This window comes from Aptenodytes patagonicus, chromosome Z, assembly GCF_965638725.1.
Source record: "Aptenodytes patagonicus chromosome Z, bAptPat1.pri.cur, whole genome shotgun sequence".
NCBI classification, from domain to species: Eukaryota; Metazoa; Chordata; class Aves; order Sphenisciformes; family Spheniscidae; genus Aptenodytes; species Aptenodytes patagonicus.
This window is the reverse complement of record NC_134982.1, coordinates 76559440-76582116: the sequence shown is the minus strand read 5'-3', so window position 1 is coordinate 76582116 and position 22677 is coordinate 76559440. Positions and strand designations below refer to the sequence as shown.

The 22677-nt window shown below is 48.7% G+C and overlaps 1 protein-coding gene across 8 annotated transcripts in view; it reads right to left on the bottom strand.

Annotated features, from left to right (window-relative positions):
* Positions 1 to 16643, bottom strand: part of ELAVL2 (ELAV like RNA binding protein 2) — a 107696-nt gene extending 91053 nt beyond the window's left edge. For 4 of the 8 annotated variants that reach the window (XM_076362423.1, XM_076362426.1, XM_076362427.1 and 1 more), the window contains exon 1: positions 15857 to 15922. The gene's annotated coding sequence lies outside the window, so the exon portion shown is untranslated. Of the gene's footprint in view, positions 1 to 13717; positions 13776 to 15856; positions 15927 to 16629 lie in introns of those variants that run through there. The other 4 variants (XM_076362430.1, XM_076362429.1, XM_076362424.1 and 1 more) reach the window with 4 other exon arrangements.
* Positions 16644 to 22677: the final 6034 nt, after the last annotated feature.

The following is a 22677-nucleotide window of genomic DNA, read 5'->3' as shown; positions in this document are numbered from 1 at the left end:
TTTTCCTAAGTGCTAGAAGAGCTCCATGCATCTGAGCTGCTCTTCAAGACAAAGGACAGACTGTTCTTCCCTCTCTTTCCAAGAGGGCCTGTATACCTCCATCACTGGACAACAGCCACGTGAGCAGTCTCACCACATCTCAGTTCCTCCAGCGGTCCCACAGCTCTGACCTACACAAAGACTTCTGCCTCCCACTGCTTGCCACCTGGGCTGCACACACTTGTGTACAGGCACTCGAAGTGGACTTTGTTTTGGCCTGTTTTATCCTTCCTGAGGGCCCTCTCATTCCTGTAACACTGCCCATACTTAGAGCCCCAACCTCCATTCTCCTCACTTCACTGCAAGCTATTACTACTGCTCACAACCACCCACCATACCCAGTTTAAAGTCCTTTTCCCCAGGTTGGCAAACCCTTTGGCAAAGATGCTCTTGCCTTACTTTGTCAGCTGTCCCACATCTCTCCCTCAGTCTTCATTCCTCAAAGAGGGACACACTGTTGTAAGAGGCAAAACACTGTATGCAGCATTAGCCACAAAGCCATTTATCAACTGTCAAATAGTGTTTACTTCCACCAAAACTCTTACCCTTTGACTGTAGGATTGAGAAGACCTCCTCCAGAGCTCCTGTGTCCTTTGCTTGCACTCCCAGAGCTCTGTGGCCCACTTGATTTACTTCAGTCTTCCCTTGGCTGTCACTGTTGCCCACAGGGATAAGCGGCAAATAGTGGACAATTGTCCAGGAGCTGGACAAGCCTCACCAAGCCCCCTAGAGCATCCCGAATCAGGTATCTGGCAGCAACGACCCTCCCACAACAGCATGTCTGTAAGGCAGATGCCCCTGCATCTCACTGAAGTCAATCTCTGACCACTACCGTCAGCCCCTACTTCTATACACTCATGGTTATTATGGCTCTGCACCGACACTGTAGATTGAGATCATCGTTCATTCATTTACTATGGATACTGAAAAACAGGGACTGACCATCAGTTTATCACTGGCTAAAAAGAAAAGACAATTGAGTAGGCAAGTCTTAATACCCAGGCACTTGTTAAGGGAGACTGACCCGCAAACTGAAGTTGCAATTACTATGCATTTAAGTATACCACCTAATACCAGCACCAATACCCTAACTCTTTCACTGCTCAAAAGAAGGGACAAAGACCTAGCAGAGAGACAATTTACAGTCTGTCACTGCTGGGGAAGGATGACTACATATCTTTAATCATGGCAGTGAACACAAGACATTAACAACAGTTGCCTAGACCACAGACAGGTGATAGGACCAACTTCAACAACTGATTTCTTTGTTTAGCAAACAAAAGAAGAATGGAGCAAGTCATATGCCCTGGAACTATTCCCTATCTAAAAATTAAGAAAACCTCCAACTTCTGTCTCCCTCTTGGGAAGGGCAGGATCTGTAGCTGTCAGGAATACCTGTTCCACAAACATTTAAAAACAAATGCCAGTATGAATGAAGACAAGAATCTGTTGTCAGGTCAGGTACTCACACAGAAATGCATCTAGCAGCTATCCTACCTGGGGACCTACAATACTTACACATAGCAACCATCTCTTCCTACAAGCACAACTTGGAGCACAGAAGAAAATACAAAGCCTTTCACTAATAACACCCTGGATGCACATTCCTGGGCCACTTTAAAACCTGGTTATTCCTTGTTAACTAGGTGACATAGATTGGAGAAGCCACATCTCACAGGCAAACATTAGAGCAGACATACCTAAATTTGGAAGCTTTTTAAACACACAGCGCAGCCATCTTCACCCTTACATGTCATTCTGCTTAGCCAACTATGTCTGGCCACCAGTACACTGCCCATTTTTCAGAGATTCACTGCCCTCTGACAGAAACTAAGCCACTGACTGGTAACCTGCGTGGTGGGCTTGCCAGACACCCACCCAGCCTCCAACAGGACAGGGGGAGAAAACAGGATGAGAAAGCTCACAGGTCAAGAAAAAGACAAGGAAATCACTTACCAATTAGTGTCACAGGCAAAATGAACTCAACCTGAGAAAAAAATTAGTGTGCTGCCAATTAAAGTGGATTTAGCTAGTGAGAAACAACAACAAAATTAAAACACCTTCCCCTCACCTCCACCCCAATCTTCCCTGGCTCAATTTCAATCCTTCATTCCCAACTCCTCTGCCTCCTCCCCACCGTCCCCCAGTGAGGCAAGGAAGACAGGGGTTTACGGACACGCTTTTCCCCTGCTCCAGCAAGGGCCCTCCACAGCCAGCAGCTCCTTCAGGAAACATCCACCTGCTATGGCATGGGGTTCTCCACGGGCTGCCGTGCACGCATCTGCTCCAGCACCATCCTCTCCATGGGCTGCAGGGAAAGGCCTGCTCTACTGCAGTCTCCTCCCCAGGCTGCAGGGCCATGCCCGCCCCAGGCCAGCAGTGGCACCAGCTCCTCCTCCCCTCCTCCGACCTCAGTGCTCGCAGGGCTGTTTCCTCACACTTTTTCCCCCTCATTCTCCTCCACCTGCGCGTTATTTTGTCCTTTCTTAAGTAGGTTTTCATGGAGGCACCACAGACTCCCCCAACAGGCTTGGCTGGGTCCTACACAGGTGAGGCCGTTATGGATCCAGCTGGAACCAGCCGGAATCAGCTGTGTCTGGTATGGGCAGCCCCACACCTCCTCCCAGACAGCTCGCCCTGCTGCAAAACCCTGCCTTGGACACCCAACGCAGCAAGCTACCACTCCGCAGAGGGACAGTTAGGCAGCCAGCTCTCGCCCAAGTCCAGACACAGATCAGCATTACCCGACTAGGAAGTTCCCAGGTGGAGAAAGAGGGAGCCCTCCTCAAAGTCTTGTTTCCTTCAAGTTTCCTTGGTCAATGCTTTCCTGGTGAAATCTGGGGAGTTCAGGAGAACCACAGCGATTTATGAAAAGTGCTGAGACTTCAGACCAAGCTCCTATTTCTCAGCCGGCACAGGGATGCACAAGTAGTAACAGAAGTATTTTCCTTGGGTGAAGCACCACATGGTGGTAGGCACCCAGATGGGAAGTCCTCCACTGATATGCAGCAGGAGAAATTACCGAACAAAGTTTATTCTCCCCATGCTACTTTGGCTCGAAGCTTCAAACTCCTGATACAGAGACTGAAATAGGTCATTTTGCCCTCAACCCCTCAGGGAAGTGAGATCCGTCACCCCTGGTATGGGGTTTTCCCCCCCTGCCTCCTCAAGCCCAAAGAGCTTCCTCCTGGTGGCTTTGTCACTTCTTCAGCATCTCCCAAACCACCACAGCATGTCCCAGGGGCCTGCACCTGCCTCCGCTCCTGCAAGACACTGGCTTCACCAAACAGTCTCTACAGGAACCGATACCAGCTGGTTAAAAGCAAGGCATGTCCAAACTCACCAAAATCAACTTCACCTCTCAAGCTTCAGATGGAGACATATGGAGGACTTGTTTTGCTGGAGTGGGGGAAGAGTAAGGGGAAGAGAAGAACTACTTTTAGAAATCCCCACAGAAGAATAAGAAAGGAAGCAGCCTGCTTCATAAACTGTCTATGCAGGGAGCTGGGCATAGAGGTCCCTCTGATATTGGGAATAGCTTCTCGCTATTTAGTCTCATCTAGTTTTGTGCTACCCACAAAGCATTCATTTTTGAACAACAGCTAGCAGCAGCAAGAAGGCTTGGGCTCTCAACTCAACTAAGGTTGCCTGGTACAAAGGAGCAACCTGTGGGAAATTGCTCCTCAGGGAACGCTTTTCTTGACCCAGTAGCTAAAAGCCTGGTCTGACACTTTTTTTGGTTCAAGAAGTGTGGAAAATGACTCTTCAAGTTAGGAGATATAGTGTTTAACTTCCCTGGCCAAACTTAAGACCTACAAAAAAATGACCATCTAGGATTAAGGAAAAAAAATCTTCAATGTTTGTCCATCCATCTTCAAGTCAAAGCAGGGCTGAACCTCTGTAGCAAGTAGACCATCAAGTAGCATAAGCCTTCAAGCAAACTTTTTAAAGTGTTCAAGATGAGCGCATGATGACACCACCAAAGTTTCGATTTGGAGGTTGTCACTGACTTAAGACTGTAGTGTCGTAAGCATGCAAGTAAGCTCATCATCTTCCTCAGGTCAGGAAAGAAAAAACAGAACTGGCACGTACCAGAAGGCACATCTGGAAGCTAAGGACTCATGAGCTATACCCACTGTCTGCTGAGTTTTCAAAACAGCATTACAAGTTACATGGAGTCAGGCACACCTTAACAGATATCCCAGGAGACTGATCAGCTTTACAAGTTCTCAAATTTGGGTCATAAACACTGCTCAGACTATTCATCTTGCATTCAAATATGAAAGGCATCTTCACCTCTTTGCTACATTCACAATACTTCAAATACTTTTATGTTTCAAGAAATTGATGCTCCTATTCCTGTTTAATCCTGTTGTACAACTTCCGTATTTTTCCACTGAGGATTAAATAACCCTTCAGTCCATACACATTACACATGACAAGCACTACCATCTGCATTCAAGTGGTCAAAGCTGCCCAGGTAGTATTAGATGTTGTCTACATCGTGCTGTACCTGAGTATACCATTTCATATCCATTTATGTAGGTCAATGGAAAGTCCTGCATACATGTACTGTATTTGATGGGAATTTACTCATAGTTATCTCAATTTGGACTAAATATATGATTAAAATCACGTGCCTACAGCTCCTCCTCATAGCCTAACACCCAGATTTTTCAGACATATACAAATAAAAGCAGCACATCCTTCTTAGGTAAGCAAGTCATGGAAAGATATATAAATCAGTTTTTAAAAGGGCAAGGCAACCCAATTTAACAAACAGGAGGACAGTTACAATTAGATGGTCATTAATTATCAGTACTAGAATATTTGAGCAAGTACTAGCAACAGCCACTAAAATCAGGTCCCTGACCTTGGGCACTCTGACAGTACAATACCAAGATTTTGTGAGACTGATATGCAGTGTAAGTTAAATCTGATACTGCACAGTTCATTTAAGTCAAAAAACGAAACTGTTCCTACAGAAACTATCAACTCATTTTCTGTTCTCATGCATTGCTTCGAACAGGAAGCCTGGTGCATTTGATCATTCTATGCAATTCACACCAAAGACAGGCAATTGGACTTAGTGTTTCTTCAGGAACATTGACATCCCTTGTTTCAGAACACCTAAACATGTTTCAAAACAGGTAATCCTTACTCCACCTGGTTACACACATGCAGTATTTGTAAAGATCAATGGCCATATCCACAAAAGAAGAAAAACAGGTTGTACCTTTGCCACAGCAAAAGTCTGCAGTACCTACTCCTTTTGTAACAGCTACTTCTGAAAGACTAGATCAAACCCAAAAATTAATAATGGAATCTACGTTTCTCCTAATGCTACCCAACCTGGGCAGAAAGTCCCCCTCACAGACACTTCATCATAAAGTCACAGAACGGTTTGGGTTGGAAGCAACCTTTAAACATCATCTAGTTTCAACGCCCCTGCCATTGGCAGGGACATCCTCCACTAGATTAGGTTGCTCAAACCTTTGTAACATGTCATCTGTGTTACACCACTCAATGTGGAAGCAGTCATCATCTCATAAACATTGAGTTGTGCAAGAAGCCTTCCACACAAAAGAAGTAACCCTAGAGCCCAGTTATAATTTCAGCAGAGAAAAGATCCTTGATCATCAGAGCTATATCCAAAAAAGCCTTGGTCTCCATCAGGATGGCTAGTTTTATATCCTTCAGCTGCACTGGTTCAGAAGAATTTCACTAAAAGAACCACTCTCCTTACAAAAACAGCCTGCATCAAGAGACAAGCATGACTCCATTTAATTTTCTTTCAGTTTGCTCAACTGTTACAGAAAAAAATTCAACTACTCAGTTGGTTAATGAGGCTGTAATTCTCATCTTGCCTACCAACATCTCAACCATGGATGCAGTCCAAGGCAAGTGCTATTGCTATGCCAAGTTTCACAGTTTAGCTATCTGAATGCAAAAGCAGCTTCTGAAGTCTTCCTCACTTTATGCAGTTCACTTTGTCAGCAATTTTCCAGTACCCTTCAGAATGGGTGCTCTGGCCAGATAAGCAACAGCAATTTTAGGTCAGGAACTCAATTTTGGGTTATAGCTCAAGGTGTAAGCACATAAAAATGAAAAGTTGAACTCATTAATAAACTAATTTCTTCACTACTGCATGCATGCAGTACATGCAATTTGTTACCAGAAGCATATGGTGTTTTAGAGTTATGACTTTAGTTGTCCCTCTTTTGGAAACAGAAAGCAGCTTCTAATGCATATTTGGGTAGAAAGGAACCACAGCAGGAAGTCTGATGAGATTTCTAAGCATGTTAGAGATAAAAATAATATCCTTAATTACAATTATCACAGGTATTAGGATTTTAAGGTTTAAATTTAGAAGATTTAAAAACCCGTCTTAAATCAACTGTGATATTCAAGCAATAGTGTTCACCTCTTACCTTTAACTAGTTATATTTGCTGGTTCAAGACTGGAGATGAACAGTAAATACAGAAAAACGAAATAAATCTCAAGATCTTGCTCTGCCTTTAAACTCAGTTGATGCATATGAAATTTAGTGCTAATGGATGAATAAAACAGAGGTCACAGCATTAGTTTTCTGGCATTTCAAGAGGACAAACAAAATGGATGGCACCAAAACAAGGACTGTTACAAAAATAAAATGGGAACACAATGATGGCATGTTTGCTGCTAGCATTCTTGTGATATATTACCCATTTCAGTGTAATAGCTATGCATGTGTGTGCTCAAAGCAAATACAGAAGTCCAAATACCCCCTAAAAATCTTTTCCTCTGCCATGACAGCCACAATACCTACTCCCTCCTACACCCAGTTTCCCCATCAGAAACACCCCTTTACTAGACCAGAGCTCCAAAGGACCTCCTCCTCCTCCCCACCTCGCATATACTTCTCACAGGGTCACCTGGAGCAGTGTTGCAGAAACCTTAACTATTTCTGTAGGCAAACAAGTGCACTTGTGCCCCACTGGCTCCATGAGCTATCAAAAGCTATTTGGCCATTCAGCATACTCTTCTCCAAAAGTGCTGCTTAAGTCCAGGCACAGCTGTTTCTGCAGCATGGAAGGGAGAAGACATTAACTTCAAGAATGCATTCACAGATACCCTGAAAATATTGAAGTTAATCACAGATAAGTGGAGGAGCGCTCCGCTTTGCAACTGAAGCTAAAAATCACATGCCACAAACATTTACAAACCAAAAAGTGCCAAGCTCACAAGACCAAGTACAAACACTAGGCAGACAAACCCTTACCCTTTTTCTGGTGCATAGGTATTTAATTTCTCACTTGATATGCATTGCATCAAGCCTAAAACAGGGAACTCCATTTCTTGGAGGCACTTTGTAGTTCCATTATTAACAACAGACATAACCATGAAATCCTCAGCTGATTTTATCTACATTAAGGTATATTAACAGCAAGCTTCCCATGTCATTACATAGAAACAAAACCCTGCAGCCCCATGCACACGAAGGCTGACTGTCCAAATCTCAGTATACTGAGAGACACAGCTCTAGATTCAAGACTCTCAAAACCACACACTTTCCCCTACCAAACTCAATTTAGATACCATGAATGTTAATGCCTGGAATGTATCCACTATTCACCCTGAAATTAAAGACAAGGCCAGCCTAAGCGGCCCCTTTCACATGTTCAACCCCATGGCATGTAGGTACCACCTGAATATCAGCAAAACCTGCTGGAACTACTACCTCATCCTGGCAATTAAGCCAGGTGGAAATGGCATAAAAAGTATCCGCCTGTTTTCTTCTGTCCTGCCTCCTCACCTACCTCACTCCAGGTAGTATGGTAGAAATCTTCAGCAAATCAATATAATAAGAAACAACAGGCAACTAAAGAAAAGCCACAGGGAAGCTGTCTCCAAGTACCCCTTCCGACCATAATTCTACTTCTGAAAAAATATGTAAGAAGAGTATTGAAAAATACTATCAGCAGGATAAGAAGCAGGGATGCTACTGGTAGAGAAGTTGAATTTACATTACTTTTCCCTTTCCATCACTGAATCTCATTCTCTCAACCCTTATAAGTTAAAGTGACTAAGACATTTGTCTACAAATATTTGTTTGAATTTCCTAGAAATGAACTCTGTTCATCCATTCTCTAAAACAAATCCTACTAATTTCATTTCTGTCATTAAGATTTAAAGTATAGGAGAACATCAGTACTCCAGCAATCATGCAATGGCAGTTTCATTCCACAAAAATACATAAAGTTTATTCAGTTAAATCTGAATAAGTACTTGGTTAAACAAACTCACCCTGAGGAGTCTGAAAGCAAATGCAGCTAGCACAGACCTACAGAAAGGCTGCTCAATACATCACAGCGAATGTTCCAGGACACCTTCAACAGCCTTTCCTACCTCTGTGTAGACTGTTTTACAAAACATTTGAACGTTTTAAGTTTTCCCCATTTTGCCAGCATTTGGGTATTAAGTATTCAAGAAACTGCACATACACACTTTACATTACATTCTAGCAATTCAGTAACTGTCCAGCATACAACATTTTCCAAATCTACTCCACACTCAGCTGAAGACCAGAAAAAATGTCTGGAATCCTTAAGACCATCCTACAGTGTCCTCAGCACTTTAGTATTTTCTAGCTTGAGTCATTTGGTCAACCATTGCAGGTTTACTGGGCTATACCTGTTTTTTGCTAAACACAGCAAACCAAGATACTCATTCTTGCAATGTCTTAGAGCCTCATCTAATCTAAGCATCTGTTTGCACAGTTTCTGATCAGCGGCAGCACCATTTGAGTCACCAGCAATGTCAGGACCGTATCAGGGAATGGAGAATGAGTATCACAAATGTTTTATGAAGCGAAGCCTAGGACTGCCTAGAATGATTCTCATTCTGATCCTAGGCTGGTGAATTCACAATAGCGAAACATTGCTAAGGCGTTTAAACACCTAACACTCATCCCGACTTTCTATTAGGAGACTGTAGCTTTTTCCAAACCCACATTATGTCCGGGCTCACTATGACTATCAAAACAAATGAAAACTCCTGTTGCTTAAGTACTGGAGTACCACAACAGTGGCTCCAACAGAATAGAAAACAGTGGAACACTGGTTTAAGCTCCATCTAGAAAGCTTCAGCTTGTTCCCAATTTGCATTTTTCAAATGTATGCGAGTAAGACCTTCCCATTACAATTTTTGTCATTATATAATTACTGCTCCTAAAACTCCAGATATTTTGCCAGTGAAGTCAGATTTAGACTGTGAGCTATTTCAAAAACTTGATGTGGGTTTAGAATTTTTAAATAAGTTTCTGAGAAAGCATGCTTTTCTTAAGATTTTTGCCATAAGCTGTTTGTAACTATTTCACTTTGTCTTCAAGCTGAAAAACTGCACTCCCTACAAAAACACTGACTACTAAAGCCAAGTGTTTCACTGAGGTCATCTTTACAAGGTGTACTTTCTGCAGAGCTGTATGCCAAAAATTCTATGCGAAACAGCAAGCACTTCCAAATACAGGGAAGACCAACAATTAGCTGTTCTCTAACCACAGCTTCTGTCAAATTTAGCATGATATTTAGTTGCTCAGTGGCAAAATATTAGATGCTAGGAGTCCCCACAAATCAACAGCAATACCTACTGGGCAAAAGCAGCTTGCTCAATATTGGCAGTTTCTCCGCGCTTCAGTGTGAATCCATCAAGGAGCCTGCCTCTTTGTGTTATTTTGCCACCAGAAACTCAGGATGACTTTAAGTTTCAACAACAAGGATTAGGCAACAAAACATCTTGATCTGGCCCACCGGTTATAGTAGCTAAAAGCTATGAATTCTAATTCTCTTATACCAGCTTCTCCAGAACTAATCCTTCTGAGTAAGTCAAATTAGGTAGATTTACACAGGCAACAGATCAAAAAACATGTAGTGGCTTCCTTCAGAATTGGAACTACAGATGTCGAAACCCAAAGCACCATCAGCTAATCCTGCTGGATAGTATTGTGATTTTTCAATTGATTTGGGGGTTGTCAGGAAAAGAAAGCTCTGTGCACAAAGGCAACATTCTCTCACTTTTAAAGTCTTAGCAACAGCTGGTAACATTCACTGCCCTCTGTAGATACTAGCATCTATTAGAAAAGCATTACAACAAAAGTAAAGATGGCTTTAAAGCAAGATTGAAATGTATATTCACCACAAATTGAGTTTACCCATTAGCTAACAAATGGGTTTATTGCTATGAAGAACATCAGTGGCAACAAATATAATCAAAAGCCCTTACATTGTAAGACAGCAAGAGTTTTACCTATAAAAGCAGCATTTTGACATCACTGTTACTAGGAAGGAGCTTGCGCTTGCATCCTGGTACTATTTTTACCTGCAAAGTCCACCTCTGCAATGGCATTGACTTATTTTAAGAAGCACAGGAAAGCTGAAGTATTCCTTAGGCTTTTAGAACACTAGATCACGTCATCTATTTCCTACTTAGTCCCCAAATAAAGCAAGCTTTTAGCTTTGTCCCCCAAAAAATCTAGCTTAGCATTACAGGGACTTTAATAGAATTCAGCTTGGGGCTTCACTGTAGTTTGAATATTGCCATCCAGAAACCTGGGAAATAATCTGAAAGCCTTTTTGTCTTTTTTTTAAAAGCAGAATCTCTAGATCTAGCAGCTGTTTAGAACAATTTCAAATCACTACACCTGGATCACCCAGCTCAATCTGAAGTGTGGTAGCTCACAATTTTTGAAAAGGCAATAAATAAATCAATGACAACAAAAACCACACTGATTAAAGGATCTTCACCTCTCACTGAAAAACAGCGTTTAAAACAAATCTAGGGAGAAGAATTAAAATTGATGTTCACATTAGTATGGGAAAGTCGCAATAAATTTACATGCAGAAATATTATACTAGTATCATTAAGCCAGTAATAGGACGAGGTTTATGCAAGTATGAACATATTGAAGAGGTATCCGTCGCAAAGACTAAAGCAATTAAAAAATCTCTACTGCATACAGAAAGGATCAACCACTCCACCAGAATAAAAACATACAAAATTAAGACAGCTATTGCCGAGCGGAAATATCAATTCAGGTACAGCCATAAGACGTTTGAAGGGGGCATTAAAGATGTGCTTTATCAGATTTTAATAAGTGTGATAAAATTCCTTAGCAGTTTCAAGGTCATTTGTATGTGTCTATAGTTGCAAATGCTCTCAATATATCACAGCAAAAACTTCAAATACCTACATTTCTCTCCTGATTAAGTAATAACCCATTTTAAACAGTATGTAGAATTACCAATTCTATATTTGCAAACAAAATGATTTATGCATAATAGCTATAAAACAGATTCAAAGTCCACTCTTAAAACTATCACCCCCAATACAACATTTCCAGAAGGCCAGGGAAGAGAGAGAGGAGGAAAACCGAATGTAATTTCAAGATTCAGAATCCATGGGATTAAAAGGAAAAATGCAAAATTGAAGATCTAGCTAATATCCTGGTGTCTGTTTCGTCAACGGAACAGGTTCCCACTTACTGGAATATTTTCCAGACTCCCTCAGTTTAATTTAACATTGGCCGTCAAGGCAGAGATAAATAACAAAGTCAAAGTCAAACGGGATGGAGCTTTTTAGCACAAAAAAACAGGAACCTTTTACCTTTCAAGAAAATACACACACACACACGTCGTGAAATAATTCATCAGGCATTGCTACTTTATCAAATATCACTTGTATGAAAACGAGGCACTGAAGTCCTATGTAGCTACTAAACCGTATTACCAAAGTTGTCTTCAAAACTCCATAAATACAGCAACACATTTTAGTCTTACAGGCTTCAATTAAATCAACTACAACAAGACTACTTTATTTAGTTTTTGTTGGGTATTGTTTTGTGGGTTTTTTTTTAATAAAGATCAGTTTTACTATTCTAACGAATTATACCTGTACTTAAACGGATGTACATAGGGGATTATAGAGGTGAAAGGGACACCGAGCTGTCTCGCTGCTCGGACTAGCTATCTTCTGTCATCAGTGCTATGCAGATGAAACAAAGCCACCTCACTCCCCACGCACACAACGCAAGAACGAGACCTCGTTTTTCCAGGGCAGGACAAACTGAAAAGGCGGGCAATACACAGAACCTAGGTAAAGGCCCCTGCAAAAAGTAGAGGTGACTTGGGTGACCCCTCAGTCTGACCCAGGGCGGCCGCGCCAGGTCGGCGTGAGGCCCTGCGTCTTAAGCGTGAAGACGAAATAAAAATAAGAGATGACAAACGAGCCGTGCGCCTGGCCGAGCCCCCAGCCGCCACCCACGCCCCCGGGCTCCCTTCTCCAGCGCGGCGAGTCCCAGCCCCGGCATCGCCGACTCGCACGGCGGGACCCTCCGCACCTCCTCCCCCCGGCGCCGCCAGGGCGGGCAGCCGCCGCCGGGACCGGGTGTTCGGCCCGGGGCTACCGCGCCTCCCTCCACCGGAGCGAGCGCTGCCGCCGGCCACGGAGCCCCGCGTCCCAAAGCCCCGCCAGCCGCCGGCCCTACCTGCGGGCGCTGCTCGGCCGACAGGTCCCCGCACGCCGTGCGGCTCTGCCCCCTCCGCCCGCCCTCCCCGCCGGCGCTCTGCAGCCGCACAGGTGCGCCGGGAGCTGCGGGCAGCCGCAGCACCCCTGCGGCTGCAGCACCCCTTTGCAGGCTCCTTGCAGCAAGCGACAGCCCCCGCGCGGTTTTACCCGCGCCCAACTGCTGCCGCGGGGCTCAGGCGGCGGCAGCAGCTCCTCCACCAGACAAGACGGCGCGGGCAGAAGACGGCAGATGCACTATTGTGGACACAAGCAATCCGGTTAGAGCAAGGTCAGACCTAAACAAGAGGGAAAGAGAGGTGCAGCTTGCGGGAAGAATGGGAGCTAGGCTGAAGTGGTAGGGCCACGCTAAGGAAATAGGTGGGGGAGAGAGTCATTCAGAGGGATGTTGCAGACAAAACAAAAGGTTTATTGAACAATGTTTTGTCAGGAGAACAGGTGCTAAACTCGCCCAATTAGCACCACATGGGAAATGGGGGGGGGGGGGGGAGGAGAAGACATTCAGAAAATGCTGAAGGGTAAAACAAAAAGCGATGAAGCCCATCTAGCAGGAGAAAGGGGGAAGGGGAAGAGAGAAGAGCCGTTCGGAGGAAAAAAAACCACTATCAGCAACAGGAAGCCCCTCTTGATGTTATGCCGCAAATTCCTTGGAGTTTGCAACTGGGAGCGCAACAAGCCGATACCGGCGGAAAGCCACCGGTGACGGTGAAGGTCTCCGCACACGCCGGGTTTTCACCCCTTTCCCAGGGGGGCCCTGGTCAGGCACCGGCGGCCCTTAGCTCAGCCTCCCCACGCCCAGGCCGCCCCCCCTCCCGCCATACTCCCCGCGCGGGCCGCGGCCCTGCTCCGGATCCGCTTCTCCTCCACGCGTGCCCCGCGGGGAGGCCCGGCGTCCCGCCGCCCCTTTGCCCCCCGGACCCACCCTCCTTTTAGCAACCCGGGACCCCGCGCTGCCCCTGCCCGTTGCCCCGGGGGAGCGGGGAGCGCCGGCGGCAGGTCCCGCGGAGCGTGGCGGCGGCTGCTGCTGCCGCCGCCCAGGGAAGGGAGCGGAGGGGCGGACCGCTGCCCCGAGGGGGCTGCGTGGCGCCCCGCGGCCGCCTCAGCCGCTAGCTGCCTCACCCGCTGGCTCTGGTCGCGCCGCTGCCGCCACTGCCCCAGCGAGCCGGAGCCGCCCCGCCGCCAGTAAGGGGCAGCAGGGCAGTGGCGGGGCTGATAAAGGCCCCCACCGCCCGCCCCCGCGGCCGCCGCCTGAGTGACGCCGCCGGCGGCCACTCAAGAAGCCCCGCGCCCGCGGGGCCGCGCCCCCGGGCCCAGCGGGCACCCCGCGGCGGCCGCCCCGCTCCCCGCCGCGGCGGTAAGGCCGGACGGGCCCCGCCCCGCGGCCGCGCACCTGCGGGCGGCCGGGAGGCGGGCGCGGGGAGAGCGCGGCAGCGGGCTGCACTGAGCAGCATGGGGCGGGGGCGGGAGCTTGCCTTTCCCGTCGCCGTCGGTGTTCATGCGTCGGGTCGCCGGTGAGGCCAGGGGCAGGGCCCCCACGGTGCTTGCTCATCTCCCCGGCTTGCCGCCTCTCCCTGCAAAACGCCGAGCCTTGGAGGTCCCGCGCTGCCCATCCTCTCCGAAAGCGGCCCGGCGGGGCGGACGAACGGCCGGGCCGCCCGTCCGACGGGGCGCAGCGGTCGCGAGCGCTCCGCGGCCCCCTCCGGGCAGCCGTGCTGCTCGGAGCCCCCGCGGCAGGCACTAGCCGCTGCGACAACGCCGTCCCGTTTCCCGGCGGCGTCCGACGGCGCGGGGACGCCCCACGCCCTCCGCCCCCGGGGAAGCGCGGCTGCCGAGCGCCGCGGCAGCCCTCCGAGGCTCCACTCCTTCGGGCCCGCCGCTGCTCGTCCCGCGGGGAGCGCCCCAGCGAGCGCCCGAGGGGGTGTCACTGGGAGAGGGGGGTCCCGTCCCCGGGGGCCGCACGGTTTGGTGTGCCCTCCGCCCTGCCGGCGCTGCAACGCGCAAGGACTAGTCGAAATAAACCGTCTCAGCGCCGGCATCACCACCGGTCCTTGGAAACGGGTTGACAGAACACGTCCAACTACCAATTTGCCCCGCTTGTATAGCTCTCACATTAATTATTTTCATATGTGAAATAGGTGGGTACGGAGCAACGTGCGGGGCATAAATTAAACAACAATGGCAGTGCTCGGGGCCGGTCCTCGCCGGGAGCACACGCTGCAGCGCCGGCGTTTACCATCGCCGCCTCCTCCTCCTGCCCGGACCCTCCCATCGCCGCGGGGACGGCGGGCGAGAGGACGGGAGACGCACCCGAGGACGGGACGCCCCGTCCGCTCCTTTGCCCGGAGCCCCGCTCGGATCCCCGCCGCGGCTGCCGGATGCAAACTTCCCCCGAGCACACCGGGGACCGCTCCCCGCGTCCCCCGCCGCCCCAGTAGGACCACGGACAGAGATCGGGGCCGCCGCGCAAACACCGCGCACGCCGCCCCGCCTACGCCGCCCGTGCACCGCCGCGCAGCACCGCGCAGCGCCCCGACGCCCCGAACAAAGGGACGCGCCCCCCCCCACCCCCCCCCAGAGCGGGTTAACCATCTCCACGAAAAGACACGGCCCGCCCCCGGCGGTAATCAACTTCTCCCAGGGAGAGCTCGCGGCTCTCCTCACCCCGCCGCCCGCTCTCCGCACCCGCTGACGATACGCGCTGCGCGCTCTCGCTCCGGCCGGCCACGTCTTTGTGCGCCGTGACAGGCAGTCGCCTGCCAGCCCCACAGGAGGGACACGAAACGCCGTGCGGCTAATGCAATTAGGCGCGGGGGGGTCTTATCCCGGCTAATCTGCAAACGCGGGTTTATCTCCTCAAAGCGATACGCCTCCCTCCACCCGCGGGGCGCGGGTCCGTCCCTTCGGACGCTCCCCGCAAGGGGACGCCGCATCCGGAGCCGGACGGGCGCGGCGGCGGCGTCGGGAACTTCGCAGCTGGGCCAGGACAGGCAGGGATGCGCACGCCCTCCTGCGTGGGCGCGGTGTGGTCCCCCGGCTTCAGCGGCTGCCCTCCCCGCGCTGCAAACGCTTCCAGCAACTCGGCTCCGCAGGCACGCTGCGATACGCGCGACCTGCCTCGCTCAGTGCCGCCGGCACGAACGGTGCTAGTGCGAAGCAAACATAGGTAATCAACGTAATTCTACGCGGCATGCACCTCAGGCGTTCGCGTGGACCCTACCGCACACGTACAAGCACGGAAAGAATCAAGCCACAACTTACCTTCCTCTCCTCGGCTTAAAAAAAAAAGTAACGGTGCAGTTCTCCCAATAAAGAGGGGTAAGAGGCAGATGGACAGTCCTCTCAAGACAACACACAAGAGCTAAATTGGGGACAGTTCTAAAAGGAAGAAAAAAAAAAAAAAAAAACCAAAACAAAAAATCCTCTCCCCCCCTCCCCCAACAATCCAACACTGGGGGAAAAAAATCAAAAAGAAAAAAAAAAACCGGAAAATTAAAAAATGAAAAAGGGAGAAGTCAAAAAGAGAGAGAGTGACAGGACTACCCTCCTTTCGCAACCCAACCGAACAAAAAGAGGGGAGGGAGGGAGAAATAAAGGAACAAAGAAAAGAGGGATGGAAGGGCGATTTTAAAGACGGTCTCTCTCTCTCTCTCTCTCTCTCTCTCTCTCTCTCTCTCCCTGCCTGCCTGCCTGCCGGTCCCTTCCTAGCGGCTCGCCGCCGGAGTCAGCTGCTGCATCGCGGAGTGCGCGCGGGGCCGCGGGGGGAGGACGCCGTGCGGTGCGGTGCGGTGCGGTGCGGTGCCGCGCCGTGCCGTGCCGTGCCGCGCCGTGCCGTGCCTTGCAGGGAGGCGGACCGCTCCGCAGATTTATAGCAGCCCCGCCGCCCGGCTCCCTGCCCGCCGCCGCGCCGCGCCGCGCCGGGGTGCGTGCGTCTGCGTGCCGCGCCCGGCGGCGCGGCCGTGGGGGTGCGCGCGGGGGGCGTGTGTCCGCGGGCGGCTGCGCCCCCCCCCGCCCGGCGGCCGCCCCGCGCCTACCCCGGCGCCACGCGCGGCAGCGTCTCCGCACCCCGGCGCAACGCAGGCTGCTGGCGGCGCCGCGCGCCCCCATTGGCCCGGCCGCCGCCCTCTCGCCCCGCCCCCGGCGAGGCGGCGGCCGCCCATTGGACGCGCGCGCCGCCACTCCGGCAGGCCCCATGGCGCCCCGTTTCAGGCTGCGTTGCGGCGCGCGGGGCCGCCTCCGCGGGCGCGGGCGGGCCCTGCCGGCGTCCCGCGGGGGGGGTTGGGGGTGCGGGGTGGGGTGGGGGAGCACGGCCCGCGGCCACGCGTGGCTCCCCGGCACGGCGCGGCGGCCCCGCGCCGCCCTTCCCACGCCGCGCCGCGGGGCGGCGGGCGGGGCGGCGGGGCGCTGCTCCGGCAGCGCGGACGGCTGCGTGGGGAAGCGGCGGCTCGTCTCTTCTCGGCCAGCCACGTGGGAGCGGGGCGGTGCGTCACGGCACGGCCCGGGGCGGCCGGCTTTCGGCGGGCCATTCCTTCGCGTGAGGAGCTGCCAGGAGAGCGGCCCTTTTTTTTTCCTTGGGTTTTTTTTTTTTTGGTTTTGTGTTTGTGTTTGGTTTTTTTGTTTGTTTGTTTTTTTTCCCCCCCGCTCCACGCAGTTCTAGCCATACGTGTGTCCGCACCGAGCGTGTAAAGTTTATATCGCTGCTCAGGGACTGCCCTTGCGGTTTGCCCTTCTGAGAGTGGAAATATTAATGAGTGATATTTCTTGCAACAAACATTGTGGGTGACAAGAAGGGAGGGAAGGAGGGGAAGGAAGGGAGGAAAGGAAAGGAAAGGAAAGGAAAGGAAAGGAAAGGAAAGGAAAGGAAAGGAAAGGAAAGGAAAGGAAAGGAAAGGAAAGGAAAGGAAAGGAAAGGAAAGGAAAGGAAAGGAAAGGAAAGGAAAGGAAAGGAAAGGAAAGGAAAGGAAAGGAAAGGAAAGGAAAGGAAAGGAAAGGAAAGGGAAGGGAAGGGAAGGGAAGGGAAGGGAAGGGAAAGGGAAAGGCTTTTACTCATTATGCGATGATTCCTATGTCTTGCACAGACAAGAAGTGTTTGCAGAGGAAAAGGTTGTGTTGTATGGAATAAAAAATTTCTGCATGGTATTCAGAAACTTGCCTTTTATTCCTTATACTGCTTGACCTTCACTGCAGTTGATTGTAATTTCTTTCCAGAATCCAAAGTGCTTCCTAGACACGGCTTTTCTTTTGTGTCTTTTCTGACACAGAACACACAAGTGTATATAATGTATTTCCAATAGCAAAGCACTTACAGCCTGCAGAAAGGAAATGCTTATTTAGAATATTCTGGTATTTGCATGTAGCAAGGCACAAAAATAAAGAGCCATGAGATTTCAAATAGAGACATAAAGTAGTATTTCTTGAGAGTGTCTTTGAATGTTTATAAATTATTAATACAATGAAAGAGAAAACATGCTTGTTTGTGTATCGTCCGTTTCCTATAATCTCCCTATCCTACCACTGTGACAATAACTGAGTGTTACACAGGGCCTGATTTTACATTGTATGTAATTAGTTATATGCCAAATGCGTCTGATGTTTTTCTAGAACACGCCGTCTTTAGCTGATTATTTACAATCTATCACCAATGTTTTGAATCAGCAGCACTCTGAAAAAGGGAATAACTCCCTGGTGGAACAAATGCCAAGCTAGCGGCTCTAAGGACTGAATAAAGAATGGCGTGGGGGTGGCTACTCCCTCAAAGCTGCTTATAAAAAAGTCCTACATGAAGTCATGTTTATTCACACGCAGTTTGTGGAATCGCATGTGTAAATTGTGCTCTCAGCAGTGTCTGTTAATATTTGAGAAGGTCCTCTGAGTTTACACTGTTGTTCAGCTTATGTCTGATGCTCACTCGTGTCTAATTATGGCAACTTTTACCCTTTGATACAGTAAAACTGCTTTTGAAAGTCTCCTAATGATACCACCATTAATAACAACCTTGCTTACGTTCCTTATGCTGTGGGTGCATACATCAATAAGTTTTGTATACATCTTTAAAAAAAAAAAAAAAAGGATTATTTGCTCTAGGCTGTTTTGTAGCATGGGTTAGAGCACAGGCCATGTAGAAAACATCCGTAAAACCTGTGCACTGTGTTGCCATCTTTGGAATTACTAGATTTAGATGCTGGTTACTTTCTCACCCTGTCCAGTTTGTTCTGAATGTGTTTAAGCAAACGACAGTGTTCCTTAGCAGAATGTCAGCAACATGTGAGAAGAGAAAAAGAAAAAGAAAGGAAGAAAGGAAGAAAATAAATAAGCTCTGAAATTCCTAAGCAGTTCAATGCATTGACGCCCCCCCCCAAAAAAAAAAAAAAATTAAAGAAAAAATCATATGAATACATGGCTGTTCTTAGAGCTAAAGAAACTTGGCTTAAAGGGGAAGCCAAAATGTATGATATTAGAAATCAGAAGTGTGTCTTTCTGAACTTTCAGGAAATGAAAGGACTCTGCTCTCAGCAACTTCCCTGTCAAGGGGAAGCGGATTCCGATTTCGTCTCCCCCTCTCTCCTCCCCCAAAAAGGAACAATCCTCCAGCTGTAATTAGTGACCAGCTTTTAGCGACAAAAGCCAAACTTTAAGCATTTTCTTTCGCGGCTTAATATCTCTACCAATAATGCACTCGCGTCTGTCACGTTTGTCGATAACAGTGCTAAAGTGAAATTAGGCAGAAAATAGCTGTTAAAGTGAATTGTCTTGTCATCGGCCCTTCTCGTCTCTGGTGCGTTTTCAGAGGCACTTGATGCCGGCAATGGCAGAAGAAGGAAAGCTAAATTCTCCCCTCTACCAGGAAAAACACGTTTTTCTGCAGAGTTCCCCTTTGCTTAGGTAATATGTCTGGAAAGAAGTCTTTATGATTAGCGGTAGCTGGCTGTCTGGACATCGCCTTAAGCTAAAACGTGTACGGTTTATTAAATAGTCTTTGGACATGGGAAAGCTATAGGAGGAAGGAAGGGGACTGCTTGTTTAGGCATGCTGAACCCTCCGACCGGGACCGGGAGGTCAGGGAACGGCGGCGAAAGCGGCAGTTGCAACGCGCTGGCGGAAAGAGGTTTAACAGCCAGCGTGAAGGGGCGGGGGGAGAAGGAAAAAGAAAAAAGGCGAAAGCGAGCAAGCAAAGCACCGCTTCGCCGCACGCTGCGAGCCGCGGCTCCCGCGGGAGGGGTGGGCCGGGAGCGAACGGCGCGGCCGCGGGGAGACCGCGCCGCCGCGTCAGCACCACGGACAGCGGCGCGGCCCGACGGCGCGGCCCGGCCCGGCCCGGCCCGGCCCGGCCCGGCCCGCGGCTGCCGGCGGCGGCGGGCGCTGCTGCGGAGGCAGGGGCTCGCTCCCGGGGCCGGCGTCTGGCTGGCTCGCTTGCTGTCACTGCGGCCACCGGGAGCATCGCGCCAAACGGGGATTGCCCCCCCTCCCTCCCCGCCCCCCCGGGAGAAAAGCCGGTAAGGTACGTGGAGTCGCGGTGGGCTTGGCTCTCTCGAAGGCACTTCAGACAAATGGTTCCTGCCCAGTGGCGTTCATGTGCGAAACTGTACGTTCACACGGGTACCTGCGTGTGTGCGAGTGCGTGTGTGTGTGTGTTACTGCGCCCCGGGGGACTCCACGGGTCATTTTTGCAGTGCAAGCGTATGTTTGTTCCCGTTACTCCGACAAATAAACGGTAACAGGCATGCAGGCTTCCGATCAAGTCTCCAGACAGACAATTCCTGGTACAAAACATACCTGCGTGGACTCTGCACTTCAGTATAGGTGCGTGATTGTTTTACCTCCTTCTTCTCTGAGCCTCTCTGTGATCATAAGGCATGGATATTGTATAAAACTACAACAGCATGAACGCTGCAGCTGAGGCTGCTATATTCTTCTCTATTCTATCACTCAGCAATGTCTGAATACTAATAAAAACTATTTTTCAGAAAGAGGCTAGCATTTGGATAGGGAGAGGAAAGGGGGGTGTTTCACTTCTTTCAATTGAGACAAAAATAGGTATCTTAAAACTCAGTTCCACACAAGGTAACCACAACTGCTCAGACTTTCTACAGACAACTGTGGAACCTTAATCCAGATAAATATCATACCGGAAAGAAGCTGTCTATTTATTCATATTATTGTATCTTTGCTTGTTTCCTACTGTGACCAGGCAAAGGCAGATTTCTGCTGCGCCACAGCTTAGGTAGCTTCTTTTATTGAGGATTTGTATTTCCAGTGGTGTGTAATGCACTTTTAATTGTAAAATAATAAGACAGTGTCACCTGCCAGTCAGCCGCTGCCACCAATCTCTTTTGTGCTCGGATCAAACACTTGCACAACAGAGAAAGTGACAGCATCAGGGCACAGTGACAAAGCTGTAGTTTGCACCGAAAGAAGACCGAGGCCCAGGGAGACACTGCAGCTACAGAAACAGCTGTCTTATCAGCACATTGCAGAGATGGAGATGGCTCAAGAGGTCCTCAACAGATAATGACTTGAATAGGTTTGCAATGCACCAAACTTCACGCTTGATAAGCCCAGCCCAGTGTAGAGAGCAGCAGAGATCCAGTTCTATTCTATTTTATCTGTGCTGTAAATTAAGAAATTGAAATTCAGGTGGCACAGCCAGCATGTTGCTGATAATCCAGTGAAGTAAACTGCCATTAGGATGTTTTCAGCAAAGAGAAATAGGTTTCTCTTACTTGATGCTGCTTTAATAAAAACACCTTAACATCCCCATCCCAAATTGCTGTCCCAGCAGTACCTGAACTGGGGTGGGGTTCCTTATCTGTTTCACTGTTGTGACATGTCTTTGAGTCCCAGAATAAACTGTCCATTTGGCTGTCAAGTTCTTCACAAAGGACGAAAACTTCCACTTTGAAACTGCAGTAGCTTATTTTTAATTCCCCATTTCCTCTGCAGGAGAAGAAACTGCACTGTGATTTTTAATAAACAAAAGTCAAGCTCACATTAAAGCACACAAGCTCAATTCTGTAACAGACAATAGAAGCATGTGTTTGTGAGCAGAGATAAACAAAAATTAATTGCTGATGTGAAAAGGATCTATAATGACCTTTGGAATTATTCACTTGACAAAACATAAGCCATAGTACATACCAGGACATTTTATAGGAGCAGAAAATCCTGTTCCAAACTGTGTTTTTTGATTGACTGATGGCATCAGATTAGAATACTGTAGCTCCACCTTTTTCCAGCAGAAATACTTAGTTTAGACTGAGTTCAGCTTACCTTTGATCTGGTTTTTTTTGATGAAAGCTTTGTGGAAAATACAATTAAAAGGAATGTAGATGGAGCATATAACCTGAAGTCACAAAACATTATTTTGTAAAGAAGGGTTGGCTACATTCATTTAACTCCTTGTGACTCCTGAAGAGTCGGAGTAACTGTATGGGCTTGTAAGCCATTATGTTATCTAATTTTGGCCATTAAGGCTAACTTTCTATCTTCATTGAATAATAATTTAAGACACAGTTAACTTTATTTCTTAACAAAAGACAAGTTGCTCGGTACCTGTGCCAAGAGGAACTTGAAACCTGAACAGAAACATAGAGACTTACCACTCAGACTTGTTAAATGGAGGGCAGAGAGGTGAGACCAGTTCTATCCTCCTGGTAATCTAACCACATATATTTGGCCTTAGCCTGTCACTTAAACATAGCTGACAGTGGGAACTAGCAAGGAAGAAGAGGAAGAGGAGTAATAAGGACCCAGAAGATGACTCATTTCTTTCATGTTTTAAGACAGCGAACTTTCTCAGAGTCAAGAGGAAAGGCAGAATCGGGTGGGGTGGGAAGGGAGGTGTCTTTGGCAGATGCACTTTGTTGGAAACAGCTTTTTGCTTGTCCCTGAATTTTGGGGGCCTTTCTAATGGTGTGGCAGAGAGTAAAACCACAGGGTGACTGGGAGAGAGCAGAAGGCAGATGTGGATAAGGTCAAACTTGTTCAGCAGCTTAGGTAGACTCTGCGGTTTTAACACATGCAAATTATTGCCACATGGCTATTCCAAAAGCAGAAAAACATTTGGTTTTTAAGATGCATTTCAG